Here is a 12,408-nt window from a genome sequence, read left to right as displayed (position 1 = left end):
CAGAATATCAAATTCCATCCCAGTTATAAGTATTATTAATATCAGCAGATATGAAGCCCGGCAGTCAGAATAAACATGGGTCAGTCCTAGATCTGATTAACTGGATGTGAATCCCTGCAGTCACTTTTAAAGTTGTGAACTTTTTGGTATCTCATCAGGTTGGCTGATCGATTAAATCCCTTTCCACGCACGGCCTCTCCCCAATATGAACTCACTGGCTTTTCAGCAAATCACTTGCGCTTTTAAAGCTCATTTCACAGTTGGAACATTTAAACGGTTTCTGCTCGGTATGAACAAGTTGATGTAAAGCGAGGTTGCTGCATCAAGTGAATCTGTCTCCACACACGGAGCAGGTGAACGGCCTCTCCCCAGTGTGAAGCTGCTGGTGTCTTAGCAGTTGACTTTTGTTCTTAAAGCTCTTTACACAATCAAAAAATTTAAACGGTCTCTTATCAGAGTGAACTCGCTGGTGCGACAGAAGGTGCGATAAAACATTTAATACCTTCCCACATTCAATACAGGTGAACGGACGCCCTCCAGTTTGAACACGCTGATGTTGGATGACTGAGTGAATTCGTTCCCACAAATGGAGCAGCGGAACAGCCTCTCACACTTGAATCCCCTCCTACAGTCTCCAAATGTCCACGGTTTTGCCGTGGAGTGGGTGTCCTTCTTTCTCTCCAGATCGGATGATCAGTGAAAGCCTCAGCCACACACAGAACACGTGTACTGTTTCTCCCAGTTGTGAATGGAATGATGGTTTTTCAGGCTGTGTAACTGGTTAAAGCTCTTTCCACAGTCAGTGCACTGGAACACTCCCACTCGGGTGTGTGTGTCTCGGTGCTTTTCCAGTCACATTGATGTTTGAAATTGTTTCAGACATCGAGACAAACATTTCTCCTTCCACATTCAAAAAATGATAATAATCATGTTCTAATGAATCGAGAGCTTCTGTCAGATCTTGATGTCAATTTGGTTAAAATCGCCGAATCAGAATCACAGAATTGTTCCAGCACAGAAGGAGGACGTTCGGCCCATCCTGTCTGCACTGGCTCTCCGAAAGAGCAATTCACCTAATGCCATTCCCCCACCTTCCCCCTGTAACCCTGCACATTCTCAAGACACGAAGCAATAGATTCTTGTAGGTAAATATATCAAAGGAAATGGATCAAAGGCGGGAAAATGGAACTGAGGTGCAGATCAGCCATGATCTAATAGAATGTTTCATCAGGCTCGAAGGGGCTGAATGGCCAATCCTGTTCCAATATTCCGGCTTCAATCCCTCCAGCAATGACGAAACCAGGGAGGGGGCAGTTTGTGATGTCCCTGGTGGGGTGCAGTGTGTTCAGTGTCTGACCCTGATCCGTCCCAGGGAGGAGTTCACTGCACTGGAGCTGGATGGTAACAGCTAATGAGCCTGTGGTGAGGAAGTGGCGAGGTACCTGTGTCCCTCTCTTCACCAGTAATCTGCTGATGATCACTAGCACAAGCACCTGTGTCCCTCTCTTCATCAGTAATCTGCTGATGATCACTAGCACAAGCACTTCACAACATAACCGAGGCGGGAATGTTCGCTCGACATTAAACAGCCCACGTGAGGTGAGGTTACCAGGAAAACCTTCAGCCGGTCATTGTTTGCAACCATCTTCCAATATTATAAGCTTAATACTTTACAGTCTCCATCTTTCTGTCAATTATTCATTTATTAAAATAACTATATCCTGTTTAACTGCGCACACACACATGTACACACACAGTGTATATAATTGAGATAGACCACCACACAGATGGGCGCACACGCATTCCGAACACCGAGCAATTCCCGAGGACTAAACTCACTCCATTATCACAATTCTTGTGCAGTTCACGCCCTTCCTGTCCAAATAGGAATTCCCAGAAATTAATTAAATATATACTTGAAAAGGATAAATTTACAGGCCTATGGGGGAAGAGCACAGCAGTGGCAATAATCAAATGCCAGCACGTACACGATGGACCGAATGGCCTCCTCCATTGCCGCAGGATTCTATGAAATGGGGAATTAAAGAGAGACTAGGGGGCGCCATCGACCCAGGAAAACTGGCATCATTCAGTCTCTGGCCAATTGTGGCTCTGGAACGATTTTCCACCGACTCTCGGTTGTGTTCAGTGATTAAAATCATATCCTGTCCCCCGTTAACGCTAATGGCAGCTCCGTACTGTCCATGTAAAATACCACAGGTACATGCAAATGAACTGAATAACGAACTGAGTGGGATAATTGCCCTGTTCATTGAATACAGTGAATCGTAAATAGTTCCGCGATGGTTTCCTCTGACCTCTCTCTCAGCTGACCTTAAATACATTCTTTGTGATTAAATGGTTGAACAAGTAAAAACAAAGTTTACAATTTCGCTGGAAATACTGTCCAGAGGACTCTTCAATGAAACATTTCTGATGTTGCTGCACAAACAGCGACCGCAACAATTCTTCCTGTTCCCTGATGATGTGACATTGTCAATAACGGATATGACATGACTGCAGAGTCAGTTTCCTTTCTATCCCTGTCACAGGGTAAAATAGATCAGCCTGCTCCGGTGTGGGTGGCAGTTTTTGCCACTGGAGAGAAAGTGTCGCTGCTCTCATTCGACAAGCGGACAGTGATGTGTTTCCTTATTTATTCCAGCCTGGTTTGGGCCCTCTCTGTGCTGTGTAAGTACATGTAGAATCTGTGTATAAATAAACACTAACAGGTCTGGTTATTGAGGCGGTTAGTTGTTCATGTTTAATTTCTCTTTCAGCCGGCAGCGTTGGCGGTGATTCGGTTCATCAGGGCTATTCGACCAAGACAGTGCGGGAAGAAGGAGTGGTGATGCTGAATTGAAGTTTTGAAACAACAAGTACAAACCCTTATCTTTTCTGGTACTGGCAGCTTCCCGGTCGGGCTCCGGTAAACGTGTTGCTTATAACCCAATATGACACCTTTCCAGTCCACTTCGCCAAGGACCGTTTTACAGCAGAGTTGAGCACAGGAGAGAGTACGGTTCCGCTGACTGTTTCTGCGGCGGAGCTGTCAGACAGCGCCGTATATTACTGTGCCCTGAGACACACAGCTACACAGTTCCGTGTGCACCCTGCACAAATACTTCAGCACACTGTGTGTAACTTGAACAGTGTGTGGCTGCCCGCTCTGTGAGACACTGAACAGGTAGGTTATTCTCCAGACAGAATGTTCCCGCAAGGCAGCTCCCATCAGCTCTGAATAGAGGAGTCAGATTTCAGATTTCATTCACTCTATAATGAGGAATCGACAGGCGAAAACCAGGCCAACATAGCGGGTAATGGGGGTTAAATTGCAAGTTTCTCCAGTTCACTGCCCATGCATTTTCCCGTTCTGTTTGATATGTCACGATCACAGAGACACCAGAGGAAATATACATATATAAAGAGCAACAGGGTAACCAGGGAAAGGGTTGGCCCAGTCAAGGACAGAGATGGGAAGCTATGCGTGGAGCCAGAGGAAATGGGTGAGGTGCTAAATGAGTACTTTGCATCCGTATTCACCAAGGAGAAGGACTTGGTGGATGATGAGCCTAGGGAAGGGAGTGCAGATAGTCTTAGTCATCTCATTATCAAAAAGGAGGAGGTGTTGGGTGTCTTGCAAAGCATTCAGGTAGATAAGTCACTCAGCAGGTCTGGCAGCATCTGTGGAAAGAGAAGCAGAGTTAACGTTTCGGGTCAGTGACCCTTCTTGAGTTCCGAAGAAGGGTCACTGACCCGAAACGTTAACTCTGCTTCTCTTTCCACAGATGCTGCCAGACCTGCTGAGTGAATCCAGCATTTCTTGTTTTTGTTTCAGATTTCCAGCATCCGCAGTACTTTGCTTTTATATTATTAAGGTAGATAAGTCCCCAGGGCCTGATGGGATCTACCCCAGAATACTGAAGGAGGCAAGGGAAGAAATTTCTGGGGCCTTGACAGAAATCTTTGCATCCTCATTGGCTATAGGTGAGGTCCCAGAGGACTGGAGAATAGCCAATGTTGTTCCTTTGTTTAAGAAGGGTGGTAAGGATAATTCAGGAAATTATATGCCGGTGAGCCTTACGTCAGTGGTCGGGAAACTATTAGAGAGGATTCTTCGGGACAGGATTTACTCCCATTTGGAAACAAACGAACTTATTAGCGGGAGACAGCATGGTTTTGTGAAGGGGAGGTCGTGTCTTACTAATTTAATTGCGTTTTTTGAGGAAGTGACGAAGATGATTGATGAGGTGGATGTTGTCCATATGGACTTTAGTAAAGCCTTTGACAAGGTCCCGCATGGCAGACCGGTGCAAAAGGTGAAGTCACACGGGATCAGAGGTGAGCTGGCAAGATGGATACAGAACTGGCTCAGTCACAAAAGACAGAGGGTAACAGTAGATGGGTGATTTTCTGAATGGAGGGATGTGACTAGTGGTGTTCCGCAGGGATCAACGCTGGGACCTTTACTCTTTGTAATATATATAAATGATTTGGAGGAAAATGTAGCTGGTCTGATTAGTAGGTTTGCGGATGACACAAAGGTTGGTGGAGCTGCGGATAATGATGAGGATTGTCAGAGGATACAGCAGGACATAGATCGGTTGGAGACTTGGGCGGAGAAATGGCAGATGGAGTTTAATCCGGACAAATGTGAGGTAATGCATTTTGGAAGGTCTAATGCAGGTGGAAGGTATACAGTAAATGGCAGAACCCTTAGGAGAATTGACAGGCAGAGAGATCTGGGCATACAGGTCCACAGGTCACTGAAAATGGCAACGCAGGTGGATAAAGTAGTCAAGAAGGCATACGGCATGCTTGCGTTCATCGGTCGGGGCATAGAGTATAAAAATTGGCAAGTCATGTTGCAGCTGTACAGAACCTTAGTTAGGCCACACTTAGAATATTGCGTGCAATTCTGGTCGCCACACTCCCAGAAGGACGTGGAGGCTTTGGAGAGGGTGCAGAGGAGATTTATCAGGGTGTTGCCTGGTCTGGAGGGCATTAGCTATGAGGAGAGGTTGGATAAACTCGGATTGTTTTCACTGGAACGACAGAGGTGGAGGGGCGACATTATAGAGGTTTACAAAGTTATGAGTGGCATGGACAGAGTGGATAGTCAGAAGCTTTTTCCCAGGGTGGAGGAGTCAGTTACTAGGGGACATAGGTTTAAGGTGCGAGGGGCAAAGTTTAGAGGGGATGTGCGAGGCAAGTTTTTTACACAGAGGGTGGTGAGTGCCTGGAACTTGCTGCCAGGGGAGGTGGTGGAAGCAGATACGATAGTTTAAGAGACATCTTGACAAATATATGAATAGGAAGGGAATAGAGGGATATGGGCCCCGGAAGTGCAGATGGTGTTAGTTTAGGCAGGCATCAAGATTGGCGCAGGCTTGGAGGGCCGAATGGCCTGTTCCTGTGCTGTACTGTTCTTTGTTCTTTGTTCTTTGAAATCTTCCCCTTGTGTGTCTTCAGCAGAGGAGTAAACAAACCCGAACCCGTCAACCAGATAGGTCTGATTAGTGATAGTGAAATAAACTGAACATCTTTATCTGCATTCAACACCAGTCTTTGTTTCTTGACAGGGCTTCCCTCAGGTCAAGCAAAGACAAAACTTTCTTTCTGATCAATTGGAGATCAAACTGTCTCTCAGATCAACTAAACATCAAGCTCCTCTCAGATCAATTCGAGATCATTCTGTCTCTGGTCAACTAGAGATCCATCTGTTCACGTTTATTAATCTTTCTCTCTGATGAGCAGAATGCGAATTTACTTTCTCAGTTCTCTAAAATAAACAAGGACTTGTGGTTAAGGAAGTGACATCAGACCAGTCAGAGCCAATCCTCTCAGCTTTCTCCATTTGAGGCTCTTCAGGAAGTGACGTCAGACCAGCCTCAGCTCTTTTCATGTTCTCCAGATTTCTGAGAGGTCGAAAGTCCCTCGAATTCCGCAGCAGCAGCAATACGGCTCCCTCTTCTCGCTGGGCTCTGGGTGACATTTGTTATCGGTAAGAAATTCCAAACTTTAAAAAGGGATTAATTTCGACAGAAATAAATTTGAAAAAACAGAGTTCATGGGAAATTGTGTCGAACTTGGTCAGACCACAATTGGAGTATTGTGAGCAGCTCTGGTCGCCATATGACAACAAGGATGTAGGGAAAAAATGCAAAAAACGATTTACAAGGATGATGCCAGAATTGAGAAATAATAGCTATCAGAAAACATTGTACCAGCTGAGGCTCTTTCCTCTCGTAAAGAGAAGACTGAGGGCAACCTGATTGATGTCTTTAAAATTATCAAGGTATTCAATAGGTAGAACTGGAGAAGATGTTTCCACTTGAAGAGGATACCAAAACAATGGGTCATAAATATTAGAATCGCCAAAAGATCCACTCGGGAATTCAAACTTCTTCATCCAGAGAATGGTGAATAGCAGAGATGCATTTAAGGGGAAGCTAGATAAACAGATGAGAGAGAAAGGGGTGGAAGGATATGCTATTAGAGTGAGATGAAGAGGGGTGGAGCATGCTCGTGGGGAGTGGGAACCCTGGCATGGACCAGTTGGGCCGAATGACCTGTGCTTTAAATTCTATTTAAATTTATGAAACACTGACAGAATTTTCACCGTCAGTTCGGTCTATTTTGAACTTTTAATCGGTGATTTCCCCTTTCTTTAACCATGTGTTCCAGATCTGAGAGATGGAGATTCTGTCAGTCAGCGGGAGTCCTCGCTCACACAGACAGAGGGAGAAGATGTCACTTTAACCTGCATCTGTATCGACGATGGTTATTACTTATTCTGGTACCAACAACACCCAGGCAGACAGCCCGAGTTTTCAGTCTGGAGGGACAAGAGCCACGCTGAATTTGAGGCGGATTTCGCTCACAACCAATTTTCTGATACAGTCCAGCATTCAGACAAGTTGTACCGATTGACCATCTCGGAGCTGCGGCCGTCTGACACCGCGGTCTGTTACTGTGCACTGAGTCTCTCAGTGATGGGAACGAGCTACAGCCTCGTACAATAACTGCTGCAGGTTTCTGGATCACAGCTGCTGTCTGCTGAGGGCTGTTTATAACAGCGGATCACACACTGACAAGTGAATACATTCCTGTGCGGGCAGAACCCGAGCACAATCCACAAAAACACCATCAAAAATCATTCACATCGATCACTGATTCCGTCTGATTATCACATTAACTGTGTGAGGGCAGAATTGTCTGCTGTTTATTTGTGTATCTCTGGGAATTCACCATTCACATTGATAATATAAACTCCAACAGGTGGCCCGGAACTAGTTATATTCGTGCGCTGCTACCTCCGATATAACTCACTGCGAATTAACAAATAATAATAATTTTTGCATTAAAATATAAATCTACAATGTAGACAGAAGTCAGCCTGGTGAGAAGATCCTAACAATTCTGCATTGGCCTCCTTGTCTTGAGAGACAAACAAATTTTTCTGCAGCACCTGTGGAAGAGTCTGTCACTCTAGAATTGGCCTTTATAGCCACTCCAGGCTTTATAGACACACCACTGACCTCCTCCAGGCGCTTACCCATTGTCTCTCGAGATAAGGAGGCCAAAGAAGACACTCTGTCTCTGTTTCTTTTGCACTAGACCTGGCCCCTGTTTATATTACACTAAACCCTGTCTCTGTTTATATTACACTGGACCCTGTCTCTGTTTATATTACACTGGACCCTGTCTCTGTTTATATTGCTCTAGCATCTGTCCCTGTTTATATTACACTTGACCTTGTCTCTGTTTATATTACACTGGACCCTGTCTCTGTTTATATTGCTCTAGCCTCTGTCCCTGCTTATATTACACTAGACCCTGTCTCTGTTTATATTACATTAGACCCGGCCCCTGTTTATATTACACTAGACCCTGTCTCTGTTTATATTACACCAGACCCTGTCTCTGTTTATATTACACTGGACCCTGTCTCTGTTTATATTGCTCTAGCCTCTGTCTCTGTTTATATTACACTAGACCCAGTCTCTGTTTATATTACACTAGACCCTGTCTCTGTTTACATTACTCTAGCCTCTGTCCCTGTTTATATTACACTAGACCCAGTCTCTGTTTATATTACACCAGACCCTGTCTCTGTTTATATTACACTGGACCCTGTCTCTGTTTATATTGCTCTAGCCTCTGTCTCTGTTTATATTACACTGGACCCTGTCTCTGTTTATATTGCTCTAGCCTCTGTCTCTATTTATATTACACTAGACCCAGTCTCTGTTTATATTACACTAGCCCCTGTCTCTGTTTATATTGCTCTAGCCTCTGTCCCTGTTTATATTACACTAGACCATGTCTCTGTTCATATTACATTAGACCCGGACCCTGTTTATATTACACTAGACCCTGTCTCTGTTTATATTACACCAGACCCTGTCTCTGTTTATATTACACTGGACCCTGTCTCTGTTTATATTGCTCTAGCCTCTGTCTCTGTTTATATTACACTGGACCCTGTCTCTGTTTATATTGCTCTAGCCTCTGTCTCTGTTTATATTACACTAGACCCTGTCTCTGTTTATATTACACGAGACCCGGCCCCTGTTTATATTACACTAGACCCAGTCTCTGTTTATATTACACCAGACCCTGTCTCTGCTTATATTACACTGGACCCTGTCTCTGTTTATATTACACTCGACCCAGTCTCTGTTTATATTACACTAGACCATGTCTCTGTTTATATTGCTCTCGCCTCTGTCTCTGTTTATATTACATTGGACCCTGTCTCTGTTTATATTACACTAGACCCTGTCTCTGTTTATATTGCTCTAGCCTCTGTCTCTGTTTATATTACACTATACCATGTCTCTGTTTATATTGCTCTAGCCTCTGTCCCTGTTTATATTACACTAGACCCTGTCTCTGTTTATATTACACTAGACCCTGTCTCTGTTTATATTACACTAGACCCGTCCCTGTTTATATTACACTAGACCCTGTCTCTGTTTATATTGCTCTAGCCTCTGTCCCTGTTTATATTACACTAGACCCTGTCTCTGTTTATATTACATTAGACCCGGCCCCTGTTTATATTACACTAGACCCTGTCTCTGTTTATATTACACCAGACCCTGTCTCTGTTTATAATACACTGGACCCTGTCTCTGTTTATATTGCTCTAGCCTCTGTCCCTGTTTATATTACACTAGACCCAGTCTCTGTTTATATTACACTAGACCCTGTCTCTGTTTACATTGCTCTAGCCTCTGTCCCTGTTTATATTACACTAGACCATGTCTCTGTTTATATTACATTAGACCTGGACCCTGTTTATATTACACTAGACCCTGTCTCTGTTTATATTACACCAGACCCTGTCTCTGTTTATATTACACTGGACCCTGTCTCTGTTTATATTGCTCTAGCCTCTGTCTCTGTTTATATTACACTGGACCCTGTCTCTGTTTATATTGCTCCAGCCTCTGTCTCTGTTTATATTATACTAGACCCAGTCTCTGTTTATATTACACTAGACCCTGTCTCTGTTTATATTGCTCTAGCCTCTGTCCCTGTTCATATTACACTAGACCATGTCTCTGTTTATATTACATTAGACCCGGACCCTGTTTATATTACACTAGACCCTGTATGTTGCCTCCCAGGTGCACGGGTCAGGGATGTCTCAGATCGGCTGCAGAACATTCTGAAGGGGGAGGGTGAACAGCCAGTTGTCATTGTGCACATAGGCACCAATGATATAGGTAAAAAACGGGATGAGGTCCAACAAGCAGAGTTTAGGGAGTTAGGAGCCAAGTTAAAAAGCAGGACCTCAGAGGTAGTAATCTCAGGATTGCTACCAGTGCCACGTGATAGTCAGAGTAAAAATGAAAGAATAGTCAGGATGAATGCGTGGCTTGAGAGATGGTGCAGGAAGGAGGGGTTCCGATTTTTGGGACATTGGGACCGGTTCTGGGGGAGGTGGGACTATTACAAATTGGACGGTCTACACCTGGGCCGGACTGGAACCAATGTCCTTGGGCGTGCTTTTGCTAATGCTGTTGGGGAGGGTTTAAACTAATGTGGCAGGGGGATGGGAACCAATTGAGGTCAGTTGACAGTAAGGAGGTAGTAACAAAAGCCTGTAAGGAACTAGATAATCAAGTCAGTGTGACTAAGGGGAAGAGCAGGCAGGGAGCAGATGATGAATATAAAGGGACTGGTGGTCTGAGGTGCATTTGTTTTAATGCAAGAAGTGTAGTAGGTAAGGCAGATGAACATAGGGCTTGGATTAGTACCTGGGAGTATGATGTTATTGCTATTACTGTGACTTGGTTGAGGGAAGGGCATGATTGGCAACTAAATATCCCAGGATATCGATGCTTCAGGCGGGATAGAGAGGGAGGTAAAAGGGGTGGAGGAGTTGCATTACTGGTCAAAGAGGATATCACAGCTGTGCTGAAGGAGGGCACTATGGAGGACTCGAGCAGTGAGGCAATATGGACAGAACTCAGAAATAGGAAGGGTGCGGTAACAATGTTGGGGCTGTACTGCAGGCCTCCCAACAGCGAGCGTGAGATAGAGGTATAAATATGTAAACAGATTATGGAAAGATGTAGGAGCAACAGGGTGGTGGTGATAGGAGATTTTAATTTTCCCAACATTGACTGGGATTCACTTAGTGTTAGAGGTCTGGATGGAGCAGAATTTGTAAGGAGCACCCAGGAGGGTTTTCTAGAGCAGTATGTAAATAGTCCAACTCGGGAAGGGGCCATACTGGACCTGGTGTTGGGGAATGAGCCCGGCCAGGTGGCTGAAGTTTCAGTAGGGGACCACTTTGGGAATAGTGATCACAATTCCGTAAGCTTTAAAATACTCATGGACAAAGACGAGAGTGGTCCTAAAGGAAGAGTGCTAAATTGGGGGAAGGCCAACTATACCAAAATTCGGCAGGAGCTGGGGAATGTAGATTGGGAGCAGCTGTTTGAAGGAAAATCCACATGTGATATGTGGGAGGCTTTTAAAGAGAGGTTGATTAGCGTGCAGGAGAGACATGTTCCTGTGAAAATGAGGGATAGAAATGGCAAGATTAGGGAACCATGGATGACAGGTGAAATTGTGAGACTAGCTAAGAGGAAAAAGGAAGCATACATAATGTCTAGGTGGCTGATGAAAGACGAAGCTTTGAAAGAATATCGGGAATGTAGGACCAATCTGAAATGAGGAATTAAGAGGGCTAAAAGGGGTCATGAAATATCTTTAGCAAACAGGGTTAAAGAAAATCCCAAAGCCTTTTATTCATATATAAGGAGAAAGAGGGTAACCAGAGAAAGGATTGGCCCACTAAAGGACAAAGGAGGAATGTTATGCTTGGAGTCAGAGAAAATGGGTGAGATTCTAAACGAGTACTTCGCATCGGTATTCACCGAGGAGAGGGACATGACGGATGTTGAGGTTAGGAACAGATGTTTGATTACTTTAGGTCAGGTCGGCATAAGGAGGGAGGAAGTGTTGGGTATTCTAAAGGGCATTAAGGTGGACAAGTCCCCAGGTCCGTATGGGATCTATCCCAGGTTACTGAGGGAAGCGAGAGAGGAAATAGCTGGGGCCTTAACAGATATCTTTGCAGCATCCTTAAACACGGGTGAGGTCCCGGAGGACTGGAGAATTGCTAATGTTGTCCCCTTGTTTAAGAAGGGTAGCAGGGATAATCCAGGTAATTATAGACGTGTGAGCCTGACGTCAGTGGTAGGGAAGCTGCTGGAGAAGATACTGAGGGATAGGATCTATTCCCATTTGGAAGAAAATGGGCTTATCAGTGATAGGCAACATGGTTTTGTGCAGGGAAGGTCATGTCTTACCAACTTAATAGAATTCTTTGAGGAAGTGACAAAGTTGATTGATGAGGGAAGGGCTGTCGATGTCATATACATGGACTTCAGTAAGGCGTTTGATAAGGTTCCCCATGGCAGGCTGATGGAGAAAGTGAAGGCGCTTGGGGTCCAAGGTGTACTAGCTAGATGGATAAAGAACTGGCTGGGCAACAGGAGACACAGAGTAGCAGTAGAAGGAAGTTTCTCAAAATGGAGACGTGTGACCAGTGGTGTTCCACAGGGATCCGTGCTGGGACCACTGTTGTTTGTGATATACATTAATGATTTGGAGGAAAGTATAGGTGGACTGATTAGCAAGTTTGCAGATGACACTAAGATTGGTGGAGTAGCAGATAGTGAAGGGGACTGTCAGAGAATACAGCAGAATATAGATAGATTGGAGAGTTGGGCAGAGAAATGGCAGATGGAGTTCAATCAGGGCAAATGCGAGGTGATGCATTTTGGAAGATCCAATTCAAGAGTGAACTATACAGTAAATGGAAAAGTCCTGGGGAAAATTGATGTACAGAGAGATTTGGGTGTTCAGGTCCACTGTTCCCTG

Source organism: Heterodontus francisci, chromosome 34 (genome assembly GCF_036365525.1).
Source record: "Heterodontus francisci isolate sHetFra1 chromosome 34, sHetFra1.hap1, whole genome shotgun sequence".
Classification (NCBI taxonomy): domain Eukaryota; kingdom Metazoa; phylum Chordata; class Chondrichthyes; order Heterodontiformes; family Heterodontidae; genus Heterodontus; species Heterodontus francisci.
Note: the sequence above shows the minus strand (reverse complement) of the source record.